At 47.0% G+C, this 27,173-nt stretch overlaps 1 protein-coding gene across 5 annotated transcripts in view; it reads left to right on the forward strand.

Moving 5' to 3' along the window:
• The window catches only part of LOC146808711 (cell adhesion molecule CEACAM6-like), a 344,246-nt gene that overhangs the window by 52,412 nt on the left and 264,661 nt on the right, over nt 1–27,173 (forward strand). The gene's annotated exons all lie outside the window — the stretch shown is intronic.

Raw genomic sequence — 27,173 nt, forward strand, 5'->3', positions numbered from 1 at the left:
GAGACAGGAGCAGGAACATACCCCAGGGAAGTGAAGTGACAGAACCACTCTCTATCGATCAAGAACAGAGACAGAGAGGCACTGAGACAGGAGCAGGAACATACCCCAGGGAAGTGAAGTGACAGAACCACTCTCTATCGATCAAGAACAGAGACAGAGAGGCGCTGAGACAGGAGCAGGAACATACCCCAGGGAAGTGAAGTGACAGAACCACTCTCTACCGATCAAGAACAGAGACAGAGAGGCGCTGAGACAGGAGCAGGAACATACCCCAGGGAAGTGAAGTGACAGAACCACTCTCTATCGATCACGAACAGAGATAGAGAGGCTCTGAGACAGGAGCAGGAACATACCCCAGGGAATTGAAGTGACAGAACCACTCTCTATCGATCAAGAACAGAGACAGAGAGGCACTGAGACAGGAGCAGGAACATACCCCAGGGAAGTGAAGTGACAGAACCACTCTCTACCGATCAAGAACAGAGACAGAGAGGCACTGAGACAGGAGCAGGAACATACCCCAGGGAATTGAAGTGACAGAACCACTCTCTATCGATCAAGAACAGAGACGGAGAGGCACTGAGACAGGAGCAGGAACATACCCCAGGGAAGTGAAGTGACAGAACCACTCTCTACCGATCAAGAACAGAGACAGAGAGGCGCTGAGACAGGAGCAGGAACATACCCCAGGGAAGTGAAGTGACAGAACCACTCTCTATCGATCAAGAACAGAGACATGGAGGCACTGAGACAGGAGCAGGAACATACCCCAGGGAATTGAAGTGACAGAACCACTCTCTACCGATCAAGAACAGAGACAGAGAGTCGCTGAGACAGGAGCAGGAACATACCCCAGGGAAGTGAAGTGACAGAACCACTCTCTACCGATCAAGAACAGGGACAGAGAGTCGCTGAGACAGGAGCAGGAACATACCCCAGGGAAGTGAAGTGACAGAACCACTCTCTATCGATCAAGAACAGAGACAGAGAGGCGCTGAGACAGGAGCAGGAACATACCCCAGGTAAGGCAGTGACAGAACCACTCTCTGTCAATCAAGAACAGAGACAGAGAGGCGCTGAGACAGGAGCAGGAACATACCCCATGTAAGGCAGTGACAGAACCACTCTCTGTCAATCAAGAACAGAGACAGAGAGGCACTGAGACAGGAGCAGGAACATACCCCAAGGAAGTGAAGTGACAGAACCACTCTCTATCGATCAAGAACAGAGACAGAGAGGCGCTGAGACAGGGGCAGGAACATACCCCAGGGAAGTGAAGTGACAGAACCACTCTCTACCGATCAAGAACAGAGACAGAGAGTCGCTGAGACAGGAGCAGGAACATACCCCAGGGAAGTGAAGTGACAGAACCACTCTCTACCGATCAAGAACAGGGACAGAGAGTCGCTGAGACAGGAGCAGGAACATTCCCCAGGGAAGTGAAGTGACAGAACCACTCTCTATCGATCAAGAACAGAGACAGAGAGGCGCTGAGACAGGAGCAGGAACATACCCCAGGTAAGGCAGTGACAGAACCACTCTCTGTCAATCAAGAACAGAGACAGAGAGGCGCTGAGACAGGAGCAGGAACATACCCCATGTAAGGCAGTGACAGAACCACTCTCTGTCAATCAAGAACAGAGACAGAGAGGCACTGAGACAGGAGCAGGAACATACCCCAGGGAAGTGAAGTGACAGAACCACTCTCTATCGATCAAGAACAGAGACAGAGAGGCGCTGAGACAGGGGCAGGAACATACCCCAGGGAAGTGAAGTGACAGAACCACTCTCTATCGATCAAGAACAGAGACAGAGAGGCGCTGAGACAGGAGCAGGAACATACCCCAGGGAAGTGAAGTGACAGAACCACTCTCTATCGATCAAGAACAGAGACAGAGAGGCGCTGAGACAGGAGCAGGAACATACCCCAGGGAAGTGAAGTGACAGAACCACTCTCTATCGATCAAGAACAGAGACAGAGAGGCGCTGAGACAGGAGCAGGAACATACCCCAGGGAAGTGAAGTGACAGAACCACTCTCTATCGATCAAGAACAGAGACAGAGAGGCGCTGAGATAGGAGCAGGAACATACCCCAGGGAAGTGAAGTGACAGAACCACTTTCTATCGATCAAGAACAGAGACAGAGAGGCACTGAGACAGGAGCAGGAACATACCCCAGGGAAGTGAAGTGACAGAACCACTCTCTATCGATCAAGAAGAGAGACAGAGAGGCACTGAGACAGGAGCAGGAACATACCCCAGGGAAGTGAAGTGACAGAACCACTCTCTATCGATCACGAACAGAGACAGAGAGGCAATGTGACAGGAGCAGGAACATACCCCAGGGAAGTGAAGTGACAGAATCACTCTCTATCGATCACGAACAGAGACAGAGAGTCGCTGAGACAGGAGCAGGAACATACCCCAGGTAAGGCAGTGACAGAACCACTCTCTATCGATCAAGAACAGAGACAGAGAGGCGCTGAGACAGGAGCAGGAACATACCCCAGGGAAGTGAAGTGACAGAACCACTCCCTATCGATCAAGAAGAGAGTCAGAGAGGCACTGAGACAGGAGCAGGAACATACCCCAGGGAAGTGAAGTGACAGAACCACTCTTTATCGATCAAGAAGAGAGACAGAGAGGCACTGAGACAGGAGAAGGAACATACCCCAGGGAAGTGAAGTGACAGAACCACTTTCTATCGATCAAGAACAGAGACAGAGAGGCACTGAGACAGGAGCAGGAACATACCCCAGGGAAGTGAAGTGACAGAACCACTCTTTATCGATCAAGAACAGAGACAGAGAGGCGCTGAGATAGGAGCAGGAACATACCCCAGGGAAGTGAAGTGACAGAACCACTTTCTATCGATCAAGAACAGAGACAGAGAGGCACTGAGACAGGAGCAGGAACATACCCCAGGGAAGTGAAGTGACAGAACCACTCTCTGTCAATCAAGAACAGAGACAGAGAGGCGCTGAGACAGGAGCAGGAACATACCCCAAGTGAGTTAGTGTCCCAGGGGAACAAAGAGGGTTGAAGGATGGGTTGCACTGAGCGACAGCCAAATTCTGTAGATTTGAGATATATACAAGTGCCAATCCTTGGAGGGGCTTAGAGGATTGGAACCATCCTTCCTATAATTAATCACCTCCCTATATATTACTTTAAAAAGTAAACTCGGATCACTTTCATTTAAAATGCTGTCTGCATTCACTCCCTAAAAATAAGCTGCTGCGCAAGGATTTGGAGAGAATAAATATTATCTCCAACTTCAAGCCTGCCACCACGAATCATCATTTTTTTATGCAAATCCTTTTCTTTTAAAGTTCCTAGCCTCAGAATCCATAGGTGGAATGCCCGTGTACCACCTACGTTGCGCCTACTTGATGCAAAGGTGAACTCACTTTAGGGCTCCATTCTTGCACAATTCAGATTTTGCGCTGGAAAGTAAACCCCAAAACAACTCTTTGCACCAAGTTTCATTCAATTTTGTGACACAAACCAGGTGCAAAGTGTTAGTAAATCCTCACCATGACCTCAGGATTTGAAACATGACACAATGATTGATGGTGTTATGTGACTGAAATTGTTTTTCTACATAAAACAATCCTTTTTATCAATCTTAGAATAACCAAAGATTGACAAAAAAACAATACGGTTCTAAACTTATGCTTGCAATTTGAATGCAGCGCTTTGATTCCAGTTCATAGCTTATTGTGCCATACTGGAAGGATTGTGGCTTATGAATGGAAAGTAACGCAAGGATCTCTATGAGAAAAGCAGCCTCACACTGAGCTATCTAGATAAAATGCAATTGTGTGTTGTGCATGTAACAAGATGGACAGTAACCCTCTATGCTGCTTGACTAGACAAATCACACATCTCTCTGTCAAGTGCATTAACCACCAGAGTTATCATGCTGTTGTTATTATCCTAAGACAAAGGTCATCACGCAAAGATCTCTATTAAACACAAAAGGTTAAGTACTATTCAACAATTATAACAAGCAATATCAATATCAAAGGAACAGTGAGCACACAAGAAGATGTCCAGATCCCAGATGTTGATTTCTGAAAAGGAATTGTCTTTATTTAGTTCATTTAAAAATAAGAAGACCATAGCCAACGTGTTTCGTCTCACAAAGAGACTTCTTCAGGGCTAATAAAGAAAACATGCAAATACAGTTTTAAAACATATTCTCATACGTACAAAAAAGCACACTCACTACATTAAAAAGAGACACACATATATACATTTGTGTATAGGATATGCCATCCTTAAGATCTCTGTAGGCTGCTCTTACCTTCACAAAGCCTGTCATGCAAAGAGCGCCCACAAGAGCTTGGCACCAGGTGTGACAGCACCGGTCGCACTGCACTAAAGCTGGCATTGTTCAGGGTATCAGGTAACCTCTGACAGCGGCACACCATCTCTTGATGGGTTCAGGGTATTAAAACCACTCGCCTGCTCCTTACCTACTCTCATTTACCATGTAAAATCTGACGGCGCCCTGTTCTCCTAATAACTTCATGGCATTAAATCCATGTTCAGGCCACTGTCACTCGCCATGTAACCTGTCAACGCAGCACCCTGTTCTCTGTATGGTTTTATGTATTAAGGTATGTTAGTAGCTGCACGGAGCCTGGTGTCACTCACACTAAGATTTTGCACCTTGACTGCATCACAAAAGTGACGCAAAGCAGCAGGTAGTTGTACTTTGCATTACTTGGCGCCGAAGGGATGTTCCATGGGTGGTACATGGGGTTTCTCATGCAACCACCCATAGTTTTTGATTCAAAACCCTATCTATTAAATAAGGGAGACAGGGGTTTGCTGAAAAAAATAGCAGCCTTTGAAATAGGTTAACAAGGAGAAATGCTTTTATTTCATTCTATTTTTTCGGACTTTGCATGCACGCTTCACTGTACAGCACATATTTAAAGTAAGAAACGTTCTAAATTCAGACTAAGGGGAGTATTTTGTAATAGAAGGATGCCCTTTCATTACAAATCATAGACTCTGAGGATCTGCTTCACATGGGTACCCCCACTTTTTGCGGGTGTTTCACTGTTTTTCAACCTTAGTCTGGCTGTGGCCCTGCTAATCAGGACCACAGCCTAGCTGCTTCCTCTCTAAAATGGTTTCCATGGACATTAGGTACATATCTAATTGGATTCTGGAGTGCCTTTTAAGCCCCTAGTACATGGTATACTATGTACCTAGGGCATAGGTACCTCAGAGGCCTGCCAGGGGCTGCAGTATATATTATGCCACCCATGGGAAGCTCTCCAAAATGGCACCACAGGTCTGTTCCTGCAGCCTGGGTAAGGGTGTGCTTGCACCCCTTACAGTGGTATAGGCTATCTATATCCATGCAAATTTACAGACACATAAAACCTATAAGCCACTCCTAAGGCAGGCCTTGAAAATCCTGAAGGCAGAGTGCTTGGTTTTATGTGAGAAGGAGCTGAGCTGAGCCCCTCTGCAGCTTTCGGAAATACTTCCTTATGTCTGTTCTGTGATACAGCCATACCATATACTCTTAAGTGCATTATAACCTCGCGGTAAATGCTAACTTTGGAATGGCTGCATCAAAACAGGTCGTGTTTGGTGTCAAACGCTTTGGAATATAACCCCCCCCCCTCGCCAGTTCTGGCGGCGGGTGTAGCATTCCACCCTTCTAGTGGGAGAGATATGTTCACACTGACTAAACCCGGTTAAATCCTTTCAAAGCCCTGGCATCACAAAATGGATGCCACTGCACATGAAACATATATTCTGGACCTTCGACTTTCTATCTCAACTAGAAGACGGAAGAAATCTCCTTTGGGGTCAAGGAATGACTCCCCTGCTTGGCAGGCACCAAAAAAGCAACTGACCGGTCTGCATTGCTGAAGCTCCCGTCGGATTCCGAAGTCTCTGCATCACCAGAGGCAGATTTCCAGACTTCCCCGAGGCAGCAGGGGTAGCATTCCACCCTTCTAGAGGGAAAGACATGTTCACACTGGTCAAACCCGGTAGGACTTTCCTGAGCCCTGGCCTCACAAAATGGATGCCTCTGCCACAGACACGGGTCTGGCCTCCTGCTGCTGACCGAAACTCCGGCAGGGGAGGCCTGGACAATAGGTTACCTGTCGAAGAGAAGTGTGACCTCCTCCACAGACAGGCCGATGTGTTTTGGGGCTGGGCGGGAGCACTCTCTGGTGCTTTGAAGTCCTGCACTGGGGTCACGTTTGCTGTCCCTGTGAATAGCCCAGTTCAAACTGGTTGCAGGGGCTACCTGCCCCTGCTCTGGCGCAAAACTGGACAAAGGAAATGGGAGTAACCACCCCTCTTTCCAAGCCCACCCATAGGTGGGGCCTTAGAGTTAGTCCATCCCCTAAACTTACTATAAGTATAGGAATCCAGTCCCTAGGACTTTAGATTACCCTGGACAAAACTCTGCAACATTTATCCTGGACCTTCGACGTTCTACTTTAACTAGAAGACTGAAGAAATCTCCTTTGGGGTCAAGGAGTGACTTCTCTGCTTGGCTGGCACCAAAGAAGCAACTGACCGTTCTGCATCGCTGAAGCTCCCGCCGGACGCTGTAGTCTTTGCATCACCAGATGTGGATTTTCAGACTTCTCTGAGGCTACCCTGAGTCCACAGCAAAGCTGAGGCCCGTGGCTATCGTGGGTGACGTGGAACCGTGACCCCTGGACAGCGTGAACTTTTGCAGCAACACTATCTTCCTGGTCCTCCTCGAAGTTGTTCTTTGGGCTCCCAGTAGCCCCACCCTTGAGCAACTCCTGCACCGAAGATTGTTGGCCTCCACTCCACGAGTGACCCATGGGCCAGCTTCAAGTGCGACTGCTTGAGGCTCCTTCGCGATCACTAGCCCGTTGTCTAACAGGTCCCCACGAAGGCAACTCCTTTTCTAATTGGGCTTTCCTGGTTGCTCCAGACAAGCCCTGACTTACCCTTGCTGGGTGAGTCCTACCTACCTTGCTGGTCTGCACCGCAGTCCTTTCTCTGAATTCCAGTGACTTGCCGTTGCCAAGGCTTGTTGGGTCCATTCTGGTCGCCGACACCGCAGCACTCGATAGACTTTGTGGGACAGATCGATTCCGGCTCATGGACTTCGTTGACACCTCCTGGACCTCGTGGCTGAAGAGTCAAGACACCCATCAACTCACCTGAAGCACCTGACATCTGTGGGCATTTGTCCATCCTGCCCTTGGTCACTGGCTAGTGACCCAGACTCTGTCCCCTCTACTTTCAGGTTCCTTCCATCCTAGATCCAGGCTTGGATCTCTTTGGTCACTTCTCCTCTTCACGGCAGCAGCAGTTCTTTGCAGGCTCCCATTGAAATCGACAACGCGACCCGACACCAAAAAACACCGATGCACCCGGCTTCCCTGGGTGAGGTAACTCGAGTACTCCAGTGCTCCCGTGGGTGCTAGCCCTAGAACTTCTTAAGTCCAAAAGGGTTTGGTCCTGACTCGATTAGAAGTGTCCCTAATCTTTAAATTTCCAACCTCAACATTGCCGATAGAAGATAACGGGAACCTGGGGTTGTGTTTACACACTGCATACAGTCCCCGTGGGCCCCTGTGTCACTACCTTCGGTGGTTCCTTGGGGTCCCAGAGATTCTACAGGCTCTAGGCCTAGTGTCTATTCCAGTCGTCGTTCTTATACCACTTTTTTGGTATATGGTTTGGTACGCCCCTAGGGCCCAAACGTGTATCTGTGCTTTTACTGATAATTGCTGACTTGTAAACAAAGTACTTCGAACTCCAGTCTTATAAAGAGAGTAGAGGAGTGTGTTTTATCTTAAATACATATATTTTGAATATATACCTGGTGTGGTCGTCTTTTCATTTGATCATTCAAGAGATTATAGACTGGTAAAACAAGCTGCTTTACAATCCTTCAAGACTTAGCCTGAAGGCTGCTCTCCACAGCTACCACTAGGATAGCTTTCAATTAAGGTTGTCTTTAACCATTCACCATAAGGGGTGGTTTGGACTGATACAAGGTGCCCACTAAAACTATTGGACAGCATATATCATATATATAAACTCTCTCTTAGGGCTATAACCCTGTTCTCTACCCACAGTAGTGACTTGTAGAATCTCATTACAGATTTCTGTGAGGGGGTTGGTACGTAGTATCCTGTAGTGCTTTGTCTCACCAATTTTTTAAGGATCTCTATCTCATAATCTTTACGTTCTTGTACCACGATTCCCCCGCCTTTGTCAGGCGGTTTCAGTATTAGAGACTCATCACTTTTTATTGCCTTAAGAGCTCGTCTTTCTAGTAGTGTGATGTTGCAAGGAATGAATGACCTTGTTGTTTTCATTCTGTCATTGCCTTGTATGCCGCTGTCGCCATCGCATCACCAAAGCGCGGCGCGTCCCCGGAGAAGTGTGCCGCCGCCGCAGATGTCACCGTCGCATCACCGGAGAAACGCATCGCAGGGCCTGTCGCAGCTCCAAATATCATCGAGTCACCGCACAGCCGTCGGGCGTGCAAGCATCGCATCAACGTTGTCGCATCGTAACCAAGACGCCCTTTTGTCATATTGCACCGGGGAGAAGTATCACATTGAGGCGCCATCGTGTCACATCGTACCAGAGAGCAGAAAGAAACTGACGCATCACCTCTCCAAACACTAAGGAAGCGAGCATCAACTACCCTACGCAGCAGTAAGGAACCAACGCATCACCTTCCCTGCGACTCCTTTTGTTTGCACTGCGTTACGCATCCAAGGTACTTTGAGAATAAAGTGTCGTATTTACAACTTGAGAGAACTGAGCTATTTTCTACTATTTGAGAGTCGATTTTTAAGTACAGTATTGTGGATTTTTGTCATTTGGTCTAGTGTTGTCTATAAGAAAATACTTATTTTTATAATACAACCTGTGTGGTGTCCATCTGCAGTGTTGTCACTGTATTACTGTATGTGTTCACAAATGCTTTACACACTGCCTCTGAGATAAGCCTGCCTGCTCGTGCCAAGCTACCAAGGGGGTGAGCAGGGGTTATTTTAGGAGTGTAGCCCCTTACCCTGATGTGAGAAGTTGGCCTGGTATATACTGTGCACTAATTAAAGTAGGCACCCTGTACCAGTTCAAACAACCCCTTATGGTGATAGGTTAAAGACAACCTTTATTGAAAGCTATCCTATTGGTAGCTATGGAAAGCAGCCTTCAGGCTAAGTCTTGAAGGATTGTAAAGCAGCTTGTTTTACCAGTCTATAATCTCTTGAATGACCAAATGAAAGGACAACCACACCAGGTATATATTCAAAATATAAGTATTTAAGATAAGACACACCCCTCTAGTCTCTTTATGAGGCTGGAGTTCGAAGTACTTAAGTTACAAGTCAGTAGTCAACAGAAAAAGCAAAAATACACGTTTGGGCCCTAGGGGCGTACCAAACCATATACCAATAAAGTGGTATAAGAACCACGACTGAACTAGACATAAGGCCTAGAGCCTTTACAAGTATTTGGGCCCCAAGGAACCACCCAAGGTAGTGATGTAGGGGACCCAGGGGGACGCGTGCAGTGTTAGAACTCAGGTGCGAATCGCCGTTGACTTCTATGGGGAAAGTCGCGGTTGGAAAACTACAAGTTAAGGACACTAAGAGGATGACTACAAGCAAACCCTTTTGGACCTAGAGGTGTCTAGGGCCAACACCCACGGGAGCACCGGAGTACTCGAGTTACCTCATTCAGGGAAGCCGGTGCATAGGTGTCTTTTGGTGTCGGGTCGGGGCGCTGCTTTCAATGGAAGCTGGCAAAGAAGTGCTGCTGCCATGAAGAGGAGAAGTGTCAGAAGAGATCTGAGCCCGGATCGAGGATGGAAAGAACCTGAAAGCAGAGGGGACAGAGTCTGGGTCACTTACCAGTGACCATGGGCATGATAGTCCAATGCCCACATATGTCGGGGGCTTCAGGTGAGTTGACGAGTGTCTTGACTCTTCAGCCACGAGGTCCAAGAGGCGTCGACGACAACCAGGAGGTGTATTCGAGCTGTCCCACAAAGTCTGTTGAGTGTTGCAGTGTCAGCGATCAGAATGGACCCAATAATCCTTGGCAACGGCAAGTCAAGTGGAAATAGAAGAAAGACGTCGGTGCAGACCAGCAAGGTCTGGGAGACTCACCCAGCAAGGATAAGCCAGGGCATGTCTGGAGCAACCAGGAAAGCCCAAGCAGAAAAGGAGTTGCCTTCGTGAGGACCCACTAGCCAGCGGGCTAGCGATCGCAAAGGAGCCTCGAGCAGTCGCACTGGAAACTGGCCCACGGGTCACTCGTGGAGTGGAGGCCAGAGATCTTCGGTGCAGAAGGTGCCCAAGGTTGAGGCTACTCGGAGCCCAAAGCACACCTTTGAGAAGGGCCAGGAAGATGAGGAACCGGCAAAAGTTCACGGTGTCCAGGGGTCACGGTTCCACATCGCCCACGATAGCCACGAGCCTCAGCTTTGCTGTGGACTCAGGGTAGCCTCGGGGAAGTCTGGCAATCCACCTCTGGTGATGCAAAGGCTTCGGCGTCCGGGCTGGAGCTTCAGAGTTGTAGACCGGACAGTTGCTTCATTGGTGCCTGCCAGGCAGGGGAGTCACTCCTTGACGCCAAGGGAGATTTATTCAGTCTTCTAGTCGAAATAGAAAGTCGAAGGTCCAGGATATATGTTGCAGAGTTTCATCCAGGGAAATCTAAAGTCTCAAGGACTGGGTTCCTATACTTATACTAAGATAGGGGGTTGGGCATACTCTGGGGACCCACCTATGGGAGGGTTTTGAAAGAGGGGTGGTTACATCCATTTCCTTTCTCCAGTTTCATGCCAGAGCAGGGGAAGGTAGCGCCTGCAACTGGTTTGAACTGGACTATGCACAGGGACACCAAGTGTGCCCCCAGTACAGGACTTCAAAGCACCAGAGAGTGCTCCCGCCCAGCCCCAATACACATCTGCCTGTCTGGGGAGGCGATTACACCTCCCTGTGACAGGAAACCTATTGTCCAGGCCTCCCCTTGTGGAAATATGGATTTTTATGATCAGTTATGTCCCCTATCTTGGACCCCAACGGTTCCATGTACATGCTACAAGTACATGTATGTTCCCTCCAGTTCCAGTTATGAAGACGCAAACACATGTGCGTCCACCGTCAACATGTCCTCTTTCAGACCCGCCAAGAATGGGCCGGATATTCGATTCCTAAGTACGAAAGGCCACCGACTTTATGTGGCTCAGTTACTCCATTTTGCAGTTCAGGCGAGTAGGCCCCGAATGCTACCATCAAGCCTTTTTCTGTTTTCTACCTCTGACAGCTCCAGTCTGAGCTCGCATCTGTATCCATGAACTTTGTCCCACTCCCTGCGCGGCTAACGGTGCCTGACTCGACCTGTCTGCCTGCCAAAAACTGTATTTCACCTTCAAGATTATCTGCTCCGCTCCTCATCCAATGCATTCCTGTCTAGTAGTTTAGGTAAACATCCTTCCAGCTACCGAGCTAAGGGCCCGGCTTCTCTGTCTTCATGCAAGTAATTCATGGCCCTGTTACCATGGAAGATTTCTGCCCCTCGCATCTCACGTAGACACTTAGACGCTTGTACACGCACTCACAGTCAGTATAGAATAGATTTTGTTCGAGAGCCCTTCCCTTGTGGATAACATAGTTCTTTAAACATAGGATGTTAGATATGATTTGGGATTAGGTTGACTTGACCCCCCAGACTTTTTGTCTCCACATGTAGAGCTAAATGTCAAGTCCCCTTCACCCCCTAGTTGCACGTCAATCACACGTCATGCTGCTGCGCGCGCATTTCTGCCAAGTATTTCTGCTGACATTGCGAAATCCTTTCATGGAACCACCCATTGTGACATCATACCTAATGACGTTTTTCTTGTTAACGCCCAGTTACGCCTATTTTAGTTACGCATGTATGGTTTTATCTCTGTTATCAATTGTTACGCCTCTTGCATCTGTTTAACTTTAATGCCTTTTCTATAAAAGTGATTACTTGTCAATAATGTATTGCTCTTCACTTCCTGAACCTCCGTGGTGATGGAATCTGAAGTCCACAATTCGAATTGTTCTTGGAATAAAGCCCTTTCCGAACCTCTAATACCACGGATTCTGCCTCTTATTTTACTGAGCTATTTTTAATAACTTTCCGCATCAAATTAAGTACCGGTAATTAAATTATTTACCACATGATTGGCGCCCGAACAGGGACACTTTCTCATCTCACGCGCCGGAGGTGCGTTGCAGGCCCGGTCTCCTGCCACAGCTGGACGGACAACAACGCGTACCAGCAGGATTTCCTGTATCTCCCTCCGGTCAAGCGGGGGCGACTGAGGCTGCGATCAACACCCAGACGAGGCGGTGAGAAGTGCGAAGTATCCCGACCAGAGCCTAGCTGAGAGAGCAAGATCCGAGGTATACAGAGTCCCACCAGGTTCCGAAGTTCCGAAGTCCCGAGTCGAGTCCAGTCCGGTCCAGTTCAGTTCAGTTCCGTTCCGAGGCCTTCTGTTCCGAGCTACCCGGTGAGTACCATTGCCGGGGAGGCGTTCTGACGTGCACATAGGTTGTGCCGGTCAAGACGGGTTTGGGTACACAAATCCGGTCTGCACTGTTTCAGCAGTATATCTGTACTGTTTAGCAGTATATCTAGTATGTCAAGTATGTTAAGTGACTAGTTCCCTAATGGCCATCGTTATTGTTCGTTAACTGTTAAACGCTAAATGTTAAATGTTTTAGATACGTTCTGCATATTGTGGTGTGAATGACTGTTCATTATTGTGTTTTATTGTATTAAGTGTGTTCAAAAATCAGGTATCAGATCAGTCCTCAATATGCCGCTCTTTTCGAAATTAAGACAGATCAAAACTAGAAAAGGGGTACTCGAAGAAGCTGTTCCCATTCCTCCTAGGGACACTCCAGGGTACTTCATGTATCATAAACATGGCCTAGACGCCATATTATTTCTTGATTTATGGGTAGACTACACCAAGGAATTACCAGAAAATCAGAGGTGGCCCGCAGCTGGGACCTGGGATGCGGATTGCATCATGAAAGTAGAGGAAGAGTTATGGAAAAGGAAAGCTAGACAGTCACAGAAAGACGCCGTTGAGTTATGGCGTAAAGAATCCCATAGACGTACAGAAAAAGCACTCAGACAGGAAGAGAAAAGTAAGGAGAATTCAAATAAAGTCCGAGAAAATGTATTAATTGAAGAAGGTACACGAGTAAAATCAGAACAAGTAGACAGACAAAGAAATGCCCTTATGAATGGCATGTATCCACTTCTGGCCGAAGGGTTACCTAAGGCTACTCCGGAAATACCAAAAGACTTGCCACCCCCATTGTTTCCAATAAAAGTACACCCTAAAGGGCATCCCAGAACCGCAGAAGATGTTTTCCTTTCCTCTTATTTAGACGATGCAGCTCCCGAGTATGTTAACACCGCACCACACAGATCGTCTGCCGAGGGGGGTCAACGCCAAGACTCTGCGTCTGTACCTCTGCAACAACAAATTCCGACACAAGTTCCGGCAAGCACATCTGTTTCTACAGCTGTTTCTACATCCGTTCCTACAGCTGCTTCTACAGCTGTGCCCACACCTATGGTTGCTATATCACGTTCAACGAATCCTTTCACGCCCGGAACCCCAGACGGTGCTACCGGAGGTACAACAAACATTTTTTCCACGCCACCCAGAATACATAAACTTACCTTTCAAGAATTAGCACATCAACGTACGCCCAAACTTGTAACTCCCCACACGCTTAAGGAACTTCTTGTAGATTGTAGATACGACCCTGTGCGAAAGGACGAAATGCTCCTGGCATCATTACGTATCCGACGAGCTGCAATGTATTTAGGGAAGCTACCAGGAATGACTACACATTTAGAGAATATATATCATTTTGTCCAGTCAGGGCGAGATTCTGAAAGTATTAACAGAGCTATGGAATACCAGAAAGTGGAGATACAGGGGGAACTGTTACGTTTCCTCATAAATTGTGTGATCAGAAATCAAGACCGGCCGGGGGTAAATCCGGAAGCAATGCGAATTCTCACCAAATGGAGCCAGAACATATCAGAGGGGAAACATGATAGACTATTAAGTATAGTAGCTATGTGCCGAAAGATCCGCAAAGAAATAGAACGAATACACGAAGAAAGATTAGCGGTAGACCAGCCTGAACAAAACGAGGAGGAAGAAGGATTAGAATTACCCGCAGGACAGTCAGAAACCATGGCCTATGTAGGGAGAGGAAGATCTTGTAATAATACTAGATGCTTTACTGATCCGATACGTCCGATACGTCCAGATAATAACAGGAATTTCCAAACACCTATAATAAATATAAGGTCCCCCGAACATTCGTTCCAAGCCGCTGACAAATTACTCCGAGAACGAAGGGGTTATCATATACTCGATTCTATGGACGAACAAGAATTAGCCAGGTCAGCCGTTCACTGGGTTGACAGTCCCGGAAAATATGGTGATGATACACTAGCACACATGTTTTTGAACCTCACCCCAGATGAACAGCGTTTAGCTGGGATCTACATGATTCAACAACTCCTTATATTATATAAAAGCCAACACTCCGATCCTGGTTCCTTACCTGATATATTGACTGAATTACTCACGAATAGATGGAGAGGTTCAGGTACCGAGTTAATTAGAGAAATACTAGAATCCAGAAAGCAGTACATTCTCTTTGTATGCCCAGAACATGTCTCACTACCCATCAAGGAAAGAACGACGTATTATATGGATAGACAGAATCCCTTACGCGAAGTACACCCAATAAAAGGTGCAGACAATGAGTTTAAACGTGTATTTGTATACGCACCCATATCTAAAATAGAATTATTAGAAATGAAGAAAGTGGTACCCAGTCATGACAAAGATCCAGCGGGTTTCCACCGAGAAATTAAAGACATGTTGCTCATGGGAGAGTATACCTATCCCGACATTATGAAAATATTAAAGGTATTAATGCCTGCTGGCATTTATGAAAAACTCAAGGAAAAAGATTGGGAGGTGGGAGACCAAAAGATAGACTGGACAGCATTAGAAACAGAAGAAAGAGCCCGAGGTCCAGGTTCAGGGCTTGGGGAAAAGACTAAAATGTTACCAGGTTTATTAGTACAGGTATTGCCACGTTTATTAACTACGAAAAAGGAAGACTGGGGTGCAATCTCAGCCTGTAAACAAAAGCAAGATGAAGACACTAGTGATTTCTATGCCCGATTTGAAAAATGTTTTGGTATAAATAGTGGCATAAAAGCAAGTAGCGAGTCATATCCACATCTGTTTGTGACAAAATTAGTTGAAAATTCCTTGCCCCAAGTGAAGAATAGAGTATTGAAATTTGAGAGTACCTGGCAAGGTAACACTCCGTCACAAATGTTACAAATGCTACAGTACCACCACAATAGAATTAGGGAGGAACAAGAACATGAACAAAGACGCATGAAAGACACGAAAATGAAAATGCTAGTCTCCCAGACAGTTCCAGCTGACGGTCATAAAAAGGGTATGACACAGTCCAGTGATTCAGCAGGTTCTGTAAAAGGGACATGCAACTATTGTAAGCAGCCAGGTCATTATATACACGATTGTCCAGTCTTAAAACATAATATTGCCACAGGTAAAACACAGGAAAGACCACGGCCACCTAGACAGGATCAGAACCAACAAGGAGCCCCGCAGCATGCACAGTCCATGCCAGCTCCGCAACAGTCTATGCCAGCTCCACCACCGCAGCCTATTGCTGCCACACAAACAACGACACGACAAATGTACCAGACCGCACAGTATGACTATCCTGATTATCAACGATACTCATGAAACAGCCTAGAGAGGGAAGTTGACTTACCCCTTATCGAGGTCCCTGTAGATCAAGAAGGACCTTATGTACACAGTGAACTATTAGGCCAAGATAGAACATTTTTACTTGATACAGGGGCAAGCCGAACAACCATAAAACGTAGTGAAGTTCCAGGGGCACCCCTCTCAGGCTCACAGAATATTTCCCTTGGTTTTTCAGGAAAACCTATTGTTAATGAAGTATCACAGCCTCTTCCACTTACGATTGGACCCTTGACACGAACTACAGATTTATTGCTTACTAAATCATGTCCAGAAAACTTGTTAGGTATAAAAACATTGAAAGCTCTAGGAGCTATAATATGCTGCTCTCCGGAAGGAGTACGATTGTTTTTACGTGATTTCAAAGGGCACTATGTGTCTCGAGACATGGATCACCGACTGCAGAATTTACCTATACATTTATGGGCACAAGGCCCTACAGATGTTGGTTGCATGAACATTACTCCATATCGAGTCACACTAAAGGCAGGAGTGGTACTACCACGAATACGACAATACAAGTTACCCCCAGATGCTGTAGTGGCTTTACTGCAAATCATTGACAAGCTTATTGCCCAAGGAGTGGTTGTGGAAACAGACTCCAATGTATGTAATTCCCCGATAATTCCGATTCTTAAACGAACTGATCCAAAGGCCCCGCCAGTATATCGATTAGTTATTGATCTGCGCGAACTAAACAAATGCATTGTGCCACAATTCCCTGTGGTCCCAGACATCTCGTCATTACTGACAGCCATTGATTCCAAAGCAACGTTCTTTACTGTAATTGATCTCAAGAATGCCTTTTTCAGCGTCCCAATAGATCCGGAAAGCCAATACTTGTTCGGATTTAGTTTAAATGGACGAAGTTTTAAATTCACACGCGCACCTCAAGGATTTACAGAAAGCCCCAGCATCTATAGCCAAGCACTGAAACGAGAACTTGACAGTATACACATGCCAGTCAACACTGCATTGCTTCAATATGTCGATGATCTGCTGATCACCGCCCGAAGCGAACCTGAATGTGAAAAAGCATCACTGACGGTTTTACAATTTCTAGCCGAAAAGGGGCACAAGGTGTCCCCTTCTAAGCTGCAATTCTGTGTCCAGCGAGTTGTTTACCTTGGACACTCGCTGTCCAAGGAGGGAAGGCAGCTTACATCCGATCGCATTCAGTTAATTGCTAACATGCCAATACCCAAGACACAAAAGGAGGTGCGGGCTTTTATAGGCCTCACTTCATATTGTAGGCAGTGGATCCCTCAATATGCATTCCTAGCAAAACCACTCATTCAGTTGACAACACAGGAGGCGGCCACATCGACTGTCCTCCCTTGGACTCAGGAACACACACAAGCTTTTGAAAGCTTAAAGACAGCTCTATGTCAAGCACCTGTTTTAGCGACACCATGTTACAATAAACATTTTACACTCTTTGTTACAGAACGCGAAGGTACTGCCTTGTCAGTACTCACTCAGGAACAAGCAGGATCATACAAACCATGTGCCTATTTCTCTAGTACATTAGATCCCGTAGCCCAGGCTTTGCCTGCGTGCCTGAAATCAGTGGCAGCGACAGCTTTAGCAATCAGACAAAGCGATGCTATAGTGTTAGGACATCCATTGACAGTACAAGTACCACATGCAGTAGAGGTTCTTGTGAACCGAACGCAAACACAACACTTGACCATAGCAAGACTTACAGGTTATGAATTGACATTGTTTCAGCCACATATAGAAATCAGACGCTGTAATACATTGAATCCTGCCACACTTTTGCCCGTAAACGGAACAGACCCACTAGCACATGATTGTATTGAAGTTATTACTATCACGACGAAACCCAGACAAGATTTGACAGATGTCCCATTGTCAGATCCAGACCTGACGTTGTATGTAGACGGTTCATGTATGAGAACAAGTACAGGAGATTTAGTGGCCGCGTATGCAGTCACAACAGACACTGAAGTCATCGAAACAAACTGTATAACCACCTTGTCAGCTCAAGCAGCAGAGCTCACTGCTCTGACACAAGCCTGTATTCAAGCCACAAATAAGAAAGTCAACATATACACTGACTCACGTTATGCATTCGGAGTTGTACATGACTTCGGCGTGCTGTGGCGAGAGAGAGGTTATTTAACTTCTCACGGTGCCCACATTCAGCACGGATCCCTCATTCATGCCCTGTTAGACGCAATTCATTTACCCACTGCTATATCGATTATGAAATGCAAAGCTCATACGAAAGTTACTGATATCATTTCTCAAGGCAATGATCTAGCTGACAGAACAGCTAAACAGACTGCTCAAACTCACACATCTGACATGACAAAGACAATAGCTCCGACACCGACTCATTGCATGACAGTCAAGGATCCCGCTCTTGACGTAGTTGACATACAGACACATGCTACACCAGATGAAATAAAGAAATGGACTGAATTAGGAGGGATCCAAACAGACCAAGGATGGATGACGAAGGAAAAATCTGTATGGTTTCTTCCTGACTCTATGGACCAAGTTATCATTAACACGATACATAGTCCAGCGCATCTAGGAGAGAAAGCTATGCTAGACAGCATTCAACACATTTGGTTCAACAAACATTTACGAGCAGCTGCTAAACAAAAAGTCCGTACCTGTATGATATGTTGTCAGTTTAACCCAGGTAAAAGCATTCCCGTAGAACAGGGTGGATTTCAGCCTCCTGATCACCCTTTTGAAGTTCTCCAGATGGATTACATCCAGATGGAACGATGTCGAGGATTTAAATATGTTCTCGTAGTTGTCTGTGCTCTTTCCCGTTGGACCGAAGCCTACCCAGTTTCAGATTACACTGCCCCGACTACTGCCAAACAGTTAGTTCGAGAATTCTTCCCACGGTACGGTTTACCACGTGTTGTCTACTCAGATAACGGCCAGCCGTTTTCATCCGAATTAATGAAACACGTTTCACTTTTGTTAGGCTATCAATGGAAATTTCACTGTGTCAGACACCCCGAGGCAGCAGGTCTCGTGGAACGACATAATCAAACTCTGAAAATTAGATTGTCAAAAATATGTAGAGAGAAAGGTGTTGATTGGGTAGTAGCCTTACCAGTTGCACTCTTTTACATGAGAATGGTAGCGCACTCTCGAACAGGGCTATCCCCTTATGAGGTGATCTTTGGCAGACCACCAAATATGTGGGGGACGCCTATACCCCGTAAAATAACCGATGTTGACTGTAATATGCTGACAGATTACCTGGCTTCCTTGATGTCTGCACTACAATCTTGTCGTTCACAGGTAGCTGCAGCCTTTCCTGACAACACCGAGGTGAAACCCCATGACGTAGTTCCCGGGGACCTGGTGTTAGTGCGAAATTTTGACCGAAAGACTCAGCTGGATCCTAGGTGGAAATCACCGCAACTTGTACTGCTCACCACGAGGACAGCCGTGAAGATCGAAGGTCGCAAAGGCTGGTTGCATTCAAGTCATATCAAGAAATTTCATGGACTACCGTCAGATGTAAACGTCACACCTTGTGTGTCTTCACCTATTGACTCAAAGCTCCCTTTGGTTGAACCAAGTGATAAGGAACAATACAAATTAAAATTACGGTCTAGTAAGTCAGACAATTTGATTGTTTAAGTCCTCTCCAAGGTGAATCGGTTGAATTTGTCTCTGACATGTATCCCCTAGACCTGAATAGAGAAAGAAACCGAAAAATGTTGAAACAACATGCGTACTGTAAATCACTGCGTAGTCATTGCACAGTGACGTTATTAATTTTGTTTTTCTTAAGTCTTATAATAATCGCTGCAAGTATATTGTTGCACATATATTGTCCTATTTCTAAACATGTTTACAATGTTACTGCTGAACATTCTTTTAGTGAATTACCCCCGCATGAGTTGTCCTATAGATTTGCGCTGCGCAATAACACTTTTATTAGTATGTTACATCATGCCCATCAGACTAGTAATGCTACAAATTGTTGGATATGTGGCCGACTCCCTCCCTATCAGAACTATAAGGGAATTCTGCCTCTCTTTCCATATCCGTTCACACACAATGGCTCCTGTGGAGCATGGTTTAGTTTAATCAATTCCTTAGACTCAAACTCAGTAGTTTATCAAGACAATTGGGTATGGGGAAACCTGAACCTAGTTTTACTCAAAGTCTGCTACCCTGACAAGGAGAGTCATCCCAAAAGAACAGGAACTGATCTAGAAAATGAAGTATATGGATTAGGTAATTTTACGCTTAATCTCATGATCCTGAATGTTGAATCCGAAGCTGCACCAAGCTTGCCCGCCATGTCAGTATTTCCAGTTAAAGGTGAATTATGCGTAAGAAAGAATGGTTCAATACATATGGGCCATAGTAAATGCACCACTGTGATAGAATTTAATGATCAAGGCAAATCTACATTTAGAGCTTCTCGCCATTCCTACTTTGTATGTGGTCAGACTGCATATATACGTCTGCCTCTAGATTGGGACGGTACCTGTTACATCGCATTCCTCTTGCCACCTGTTTTTCTAGCCCCTCCTGATTATCACAGAAATATTCATTTAGTACACAGTAGAGAACGGAGAGATCTCCCAATTGTCGATTACACTGAAACGGCATGGGAAAAGTATACAGATTTTAATAAAGGTCTCTTTCCCTATATAGGTACAGTTACCAATAGTAAGCTGATACGTAGATTAACTAGGACTCTTGAAGCCGTAGTGAATGAAACTATTTCCGCCTTAGGCAACTTGACAGAGGAGCAGTCTGCGATGAGGATTGTTGTTCTTCTAAATCGTCTTGTCCTTGACGTCATCCTGGCCGATAGGGGCGGAGCTTGTAGGGTCATCGGATCAAGCTGCTGCGTATTCATCCCAGAAAATTCGCCATCTGTATATAAAGCTATAACTCGCCTTCATAAGATCGTAAACCAGATACACCAGAATCCAGGCACTTGGACTTGGTCCGGGTGGTTTTGGAGCGTATTGTCAGCCTGGGGATGGAGGGTTTTATCCTTCCTAGGTATTGGCTTTCTCATACTATTCAGTTGCTGCTTATGCCTGCAATGTGGACCAGCGATTTGTGGTCTGTGTGCCACATCGTGTATTCCACATCAAGGTTTTCACTCAAGATCCCGAAAGAAGAAAGAAGAACAAATGATGCTATATGAACAGATCGATGGATTGATGAAGATTGATATTTCCTAAGGGCCAGTAGGGGACAAGGAGGGAATGTGGAAATATGGATTTTTATGATCAGTTATGTCCCCTATCTTGGACCCCAACGGTTCCATGTACATGCTACAAGTACATGTATGTTCCCTCCAGTTCCAGTTATGAAGACGCAAACACATGTGCGTCCACCGTCAACATGTCCTCTTTCAGACCCGCCAAGAATGGGCCGGATATTCGATTCCTAAGTACGAAAGGCCACCGACTTTATGTGGCTCAGTTACTCCATTTTGCAGTTCAGGCGAGTAGGCCCCGAATGCTACCATCAAGCCTTTTTCTGTTTTCTACCTCTGACAGCTCCAGTCTGAGCTCGCATCTGTATCCATGAACTTTGTCCCACTCCCTGCGCGGCTAACGGTGCCTGACTCGACCTGTCTGCCTGCCAAAAACTGTATTTCACCTTCAAGATTATCTGCTCCGCTCCTCATCCAATGCATTCCTGTCTAGTAGTTTAGGTAAACATCCTTCCAGCTACCGAGCTAAGGGCCCGGCTTCTCTGTCTTCATGCAAGTAATTCATGGCCCTGTTACCATGGAAGATTTCTGCCCCTCGCATCTCACGTAGACACTTAGACGCTTGTACACGCACTCACAGTCAGTATAGAATAGATTTTGTTCGAGAGCCCTTCCCTTGTGGATAACATAGTTCTTTAAACATAGGATGTTAGATATGATTTGGGATTAGGTTGACTTGACCCCCCAGACTTTTTGTCTCCACATGTAGAGCTAAATGTCAAGTCCCCTTCACCCCCTAGTTGCACGTCAATCACACGTCATGCTGCTGCGCGCGCATTTCTGCCAAGTATTTCTGCTGACATTGCGAAATCCTTTCATGGAACCACCCATTGTAACATCATACCTAATGACGTTTTTCTTGTTAACGCCCAGTTTCGCCTATTTTAGTTACGCATGTATGGTTTTATCTCTGTTATCAATTGTTACGCCTCTTGCATCTGTTTCACTTTAATGCCTTTTCTATAAAAGTGATTACTTGTCAATAATGTATTGCTCTTCACTTCCTGAACCTCCGTGGTGATGGAATCTGAAGTCCACAATTCGAATTGTTCTTGGAATAAAGCCCTTTCCGAACCTCTAATACCATGGATTCTGCCTCTTATTTTACTGAGCTATTTTTAATAACTTTCCGCATCAAATTAAGTACCGGTAATTAAATTATTTACCACACCCTGCCGGAGTTTCGGTCAGCAGCAGGAGGCCAGACCAGTGTCTGTGGCAGTGGCATTCATTTTGTGATGCCAGGGCGTTAGAAAGTCTTTACCGGGTAGACCAGTGTGAACATGTCTCTCCCTCTAGAAGGGTGGAATGCTACCCCTGCCGCCAGAACTGGCGGGGGGTAGTATTTCAAAGTGTTTGACACCAAACATGACATGTTTCCATGCAGCCAGCCCAAAGTTACCACGAGGTTATAATGCACTTAAGAGTATATGCTCAGGCTGCACCACAAACAGCATCAGAGGAGGTACTCCAAATGCTGCAGAGGGTCTCTGCTCATGCAGGGGCACCCTCTCACATAAAAACCAAGCACTCAGCCTTCAGGATTGTTAAGGCCTGCCACAGGAGTGACTTATAAGTTTTATATGTGTGTGCAGTGGTAGTGATATAGGTAGCCTATACCACAGTAAGGGGTGCATGCACCACCTTACCCAGGCTGCAGCAGCAGACCTGTGGTGTCATTTTGGAGTGCTTCCCAGGGGTGGCATAATACATGCTGCAGCCCCTGGTAGGCCTCTGAGGTACCTATGCCCTGGGTACATAGTATACCATATACTAGGGACTTATAAGGCACTTCAGAATCCAATTAGAGATGTACCTAATGTACATGGAAAACATTTTAGAGACGAAGCAGCTAGGCTGTGGTCCTGATTAGCAGGGCCACAACCAGACTAAGGTCGAAAAACAGTGAAACACCAGCAAAAAGTGGGGGTACCCATTTGAAGCAGATCCTACTCTCCTACATCTGACTAGACGCAAGGGTCCCTATTTGGTCAAAGTTACCTATGTCTGCCAACTAGACATCCCCAAATCTAACATTGGTGGTCAGCGGTGAGGACTCTGGACTTTCTATTTCTATTTCTATTTAGGGAGTTTTGTAAAGCGCTTGGTGACGCACAGCGGCGTGTCCCCGCGCTAAGGAGCGGCTGCTTACTGGAACCTACAGGTTGCATTTGCATTTGTGACTCATATACAGTGATTGATGTACGCTACTAGTGCGTGCAGACCATAACGCAACCACATACATTTTGGTAGAGTTTTTCCTTGGAACTTCTTTTCTATTTTTGATTCTTGAGAACTGCCAGTCTTTTCTACCGTGAGTAAGCCAGCATCGATCGCATCTGTAGACATTGAATTGGAAGAAGAGAGAATTGATGCTTACACTGTGCCTAATCTCAAAGCTTTGTGCAAGAAATTAAAAATCTCTGTAAAAGGCCTCTTCAGGAAAAAGGAATACCAAAAGGCGTTGAGGGCCTGGTTGGAATCTAGAAATGCCAGTGAGCATCCTGAGGAGCCAGTGATGGAGGCAGAGGGTTTAGATGGGCAGCTTGAGAGGCCAGTGGGCCCAACCGGGGAGAGAGCACCTTTCAGGGTGGGCAGCAGTGTTTCTTCCTAGGGTCTGTCTCCAGGAGAGCTGGAGGACAGAGAGAGGGAGAGGGTGCACAAGTTGGAGCTAGCTAGGCTCAAGATGGAGGGTTGGAAAGACATAGAGAACAAGAACATAGAGCTTCGGATGGAATTAGAAATTAAGAAGTTAGCCTTAGAGGAAAAGAAAATGCTTTTTGAACATGAGAGAGGACTGAGGGAATTGGAACTCAAGGCCAAAAGTTTAGAGGTTCCTCCCTCTGGTGGCAGCGCACCACCAGTGCCTGTAGAAGCAAGAGCCTACATCCCCAAAGAAGTAGTTAAGATTTCCACAAAAACGAGGATATTGGTCAATGGTTTAGGGCTTATGAAGCTGCAATGTTGGCCCACCGGGTCTCTGAGAAGTATTGGGGAGCAGGGTTGTGGGGCCGCTTTGTTAGTGATGGGAGGGACACTTTGTTAGATTTACCTACAGAGGAGCAGGTGTCCTATGCTCATATGAAGGGAGCCCTTATGTCCAGATATGGTTTGACCCCAGAGTTATTCAGACAAAGGTTTAGGAATTGCAGAAAACCGGAGTCTACCACTTGGGTGGAATATGTGTCTTTCTTTTGCAGAGCATTGGATGGTTGGGTGAAGGGTAGCAAAGTGGATCATTTTGAGGCGCTCTATGATTTGTTTGCATTGGAGCACTTGTCCAATAATTGTTTTTAAGAGCTACTCCAGCACCTTATTGATAGCAAGCTGACTAACCCTAGGAAGTTTGCTGAGGAGGCGGACCACTGGGTGAGCACCCAGGTCCAGAAGGGTCTTGTGGGTGACTTTGCCCAAGGTGGGCAGGTCCTCAGCAGAGAAGTGGAGGGGACAAGAGTAAACAAAAGGAGTTCCAGAAAGGGCCCCAAAGTAATTCCCAAGGGAACCAAGGGAAAGGTTCCCAGCCTCCCCCTGAGAGGAAGCCTGTGGCCCGACAGAAAAGCCTGTTCACAGGGGGCCCAAGACTTGCTTTAAGTGTGGTAAAGAGGGCCAATGCTCTTATGATGCTAGATGTCCCTTGTATGGGAAGACAGCACCCACTGCTGCACCACCCCGGCAGATGGCCAGTGTAGCCCTGGGGGAGGAGATGGGTGCCCAAGATGAGTGGGGTCCGACAGAGATGTCCCTAGTCTCTTTAGGAGACTGTGAGGTGATCCCCAGGACCCAGCTGCCTGATAACACTAAGAAGTACAGGCAGTGGGTGACCATCAATGGCCATGGGGTGGAAGCTCTTAGAGACACAGGAGCCATTGTGAAAGCTGTCAGTTGTCGGCTAGTGTCTGAAGCACAGGTAATCCCCAATGCATTTTACCCAGTTGTTGCCACTGACTGCCAGGTGGCTCAGTTTCCCTTTGAGTGGGGGTGGGGGGTCTTAGGGACTCTTCAAGTAGCAGCGAGGCCAGCCATGCCTGTTGATTGTCGGTTGGGTAATGATTTGGAAAGCTCCCCTTGGGCTAAGGTGGAGCGAAGTGCTCATTTAGAGATGTTGGGCTTGCCTGAGTTGGCCTGCATGACCACTCGGTCTATGGCAGCCAGTAAGGGTGTTCAAGAGGACCTCGAGCTTGAAAGAGTGACCCAGGTGCCTACCTTAAAGAGAAGAGGCCGGAGGCGTGGGAAACCCGCCCTCACCGTTCCCACTGTCTAGGAGGAGGTAGACCTTGATGGGGATGCCGTGGAACCTACAGGGGAGCAGGTAGCTGAACTGTGGGACCTGCCTGAGCTGACTCATTGGCAGCAGGAAGGAGGACCCTCCAGGGAGGAGTTCTGTGAGGAGCAGAGGAAGTGCCCTTCTCTTGTGGGTTTGCAGCAGCAGGCTGCAAACCAGGCAGCAGGTGATCAGTCTGGATCACATTGGATCTACTGGGAGAATGGTCTCCTGTATAGTGAGCCTAACGTTGCTGAACCTGGGTCAGCCCGTATGCTGGTGGTACCCCAGTGCTTCAGAGCCTTCCGACTGGGGCTGGCGCATGATGTGCCTTTAGAAGAACATTTGGGGCAGGACAAGACCTTTGAAAGGCTTGTCACCCACTTTTATTGGCCCCAAATGCGCAAGAGTTCAGACACTCATTGCAGGACCTGTCAGACTTGCCAGGCAAGTGGAAAGAGTGGGAGGAAGCACAAGGCTCCTCTCCAGCAATTCCCTGTGGTCAGCACCCCCCTTTGAAAGGGTGGGCATTGACATTATGGGGCCTCTGAATCCCAAGACAGCCATGAGCAACAGGTTCATCCTGGTCTTGGTGGACCATGCCTCCTGGTACCTGGAAGCCATCCCTCTCTGGATGTTTATGGCCCCCGTGGTGGGATGTGCACTGATGGGTGTTTTATCCCGCGTGGGCTTCCCCAGAGAGGTGGTGTCTGACCGAGGCACAAAAGCATTTCCAAGTATATGAAGTCCCTGTGGCGGGAGTGCGGTGTAACATACAAGTTCACCACTCCTTACCACCCCCAAGGTAATAGGCTGGTTGAAAGGTTCAACCGGACCCTCAAAGGCATGATTATGGGTCTTGAGGAACCAATGAGGCATAAGTGGGACGTCCTCTTACCATGTCTCCTCTTTGCTTACCGTGATGTGACACAAAAAGTTCTAGGGTTCAGCCCATTTGAACTTCTCTATGGTCACCCAGTGAGAGGACCTCTGAGTTTGGTCAAGGAAGGCTGGGAGCAATTTTCCAGGAAACCTCCCCAGGATGTATATAGATACATGCTGGCCTTCAGGAACCAGACTAGGCGTTCAGACAACTCGCTCAGGCGAATCTGGAAGCCAGCCAGGAGGAGATAAAGCGGTGGTACGGCCAGAATACCACTCTGGTTGAGCTGCAGCCTGGTCAGAAAGTGTGGGTCATGGCCCCAGTGGAGCCCTGTGCGCTCCAGGATAAGTGGACCGGACTATTTGAGGTGGTGGAGCGCAAGAGTGATGTCACCTACTTGGTGAACTTGCGGTCTCCAAGGAACCCTTTGCGGGTCCAACATGTCACCCGCCTGAAGCCCCACCTAGAGAGGTCCAAAGTGGGCATGCTCCTAGCAACAGATGCTGGAATGGAAGAGGAGACTGAGCCTCTTCCTGAACTCCTGTCTGCAATAGAGCAAGATGGGTTAGTGGATGGTGTGAACCTCTCTCCCCCCTGACCCCTGAGCAACAGAATGACTGTCACCAGTTGCTGGGACAGTTTTCTGACCTGTTCTTCATGATTCCCAGTGTCACTGATTGGTGCGTCCATGATGTAGACACTGGGGACAGTCCTCCTGTTAAGCACAAAACTTACAGAGTGACTGACAGGGTGAGAGCTTGCATCAAGGAGGAGGTTTCCAAGATGTTTGCGTTGGGGGTGATTGAGTCCTCTAACAGTCCTTGGGCCAGCCCAGTGGTCTTGGTCCCAAAGGCTGCCGCACCGGGTGTCACGCCAGAACTGCGGTCCTGTGTG

The sequence above is a fragment of the Triturus cristatus genome, chromosome 7 (genome assembly GCF_964204655.1).
Source record: "Triturus cristatus chromosome 7, aTriCri1.1, whole genome shotgun sequence".
NCBI lineage: Eukaryota > Metazoa > Chordata > Amphibia > Caudata > Salamandridae > Triturus > Triturus cristatus.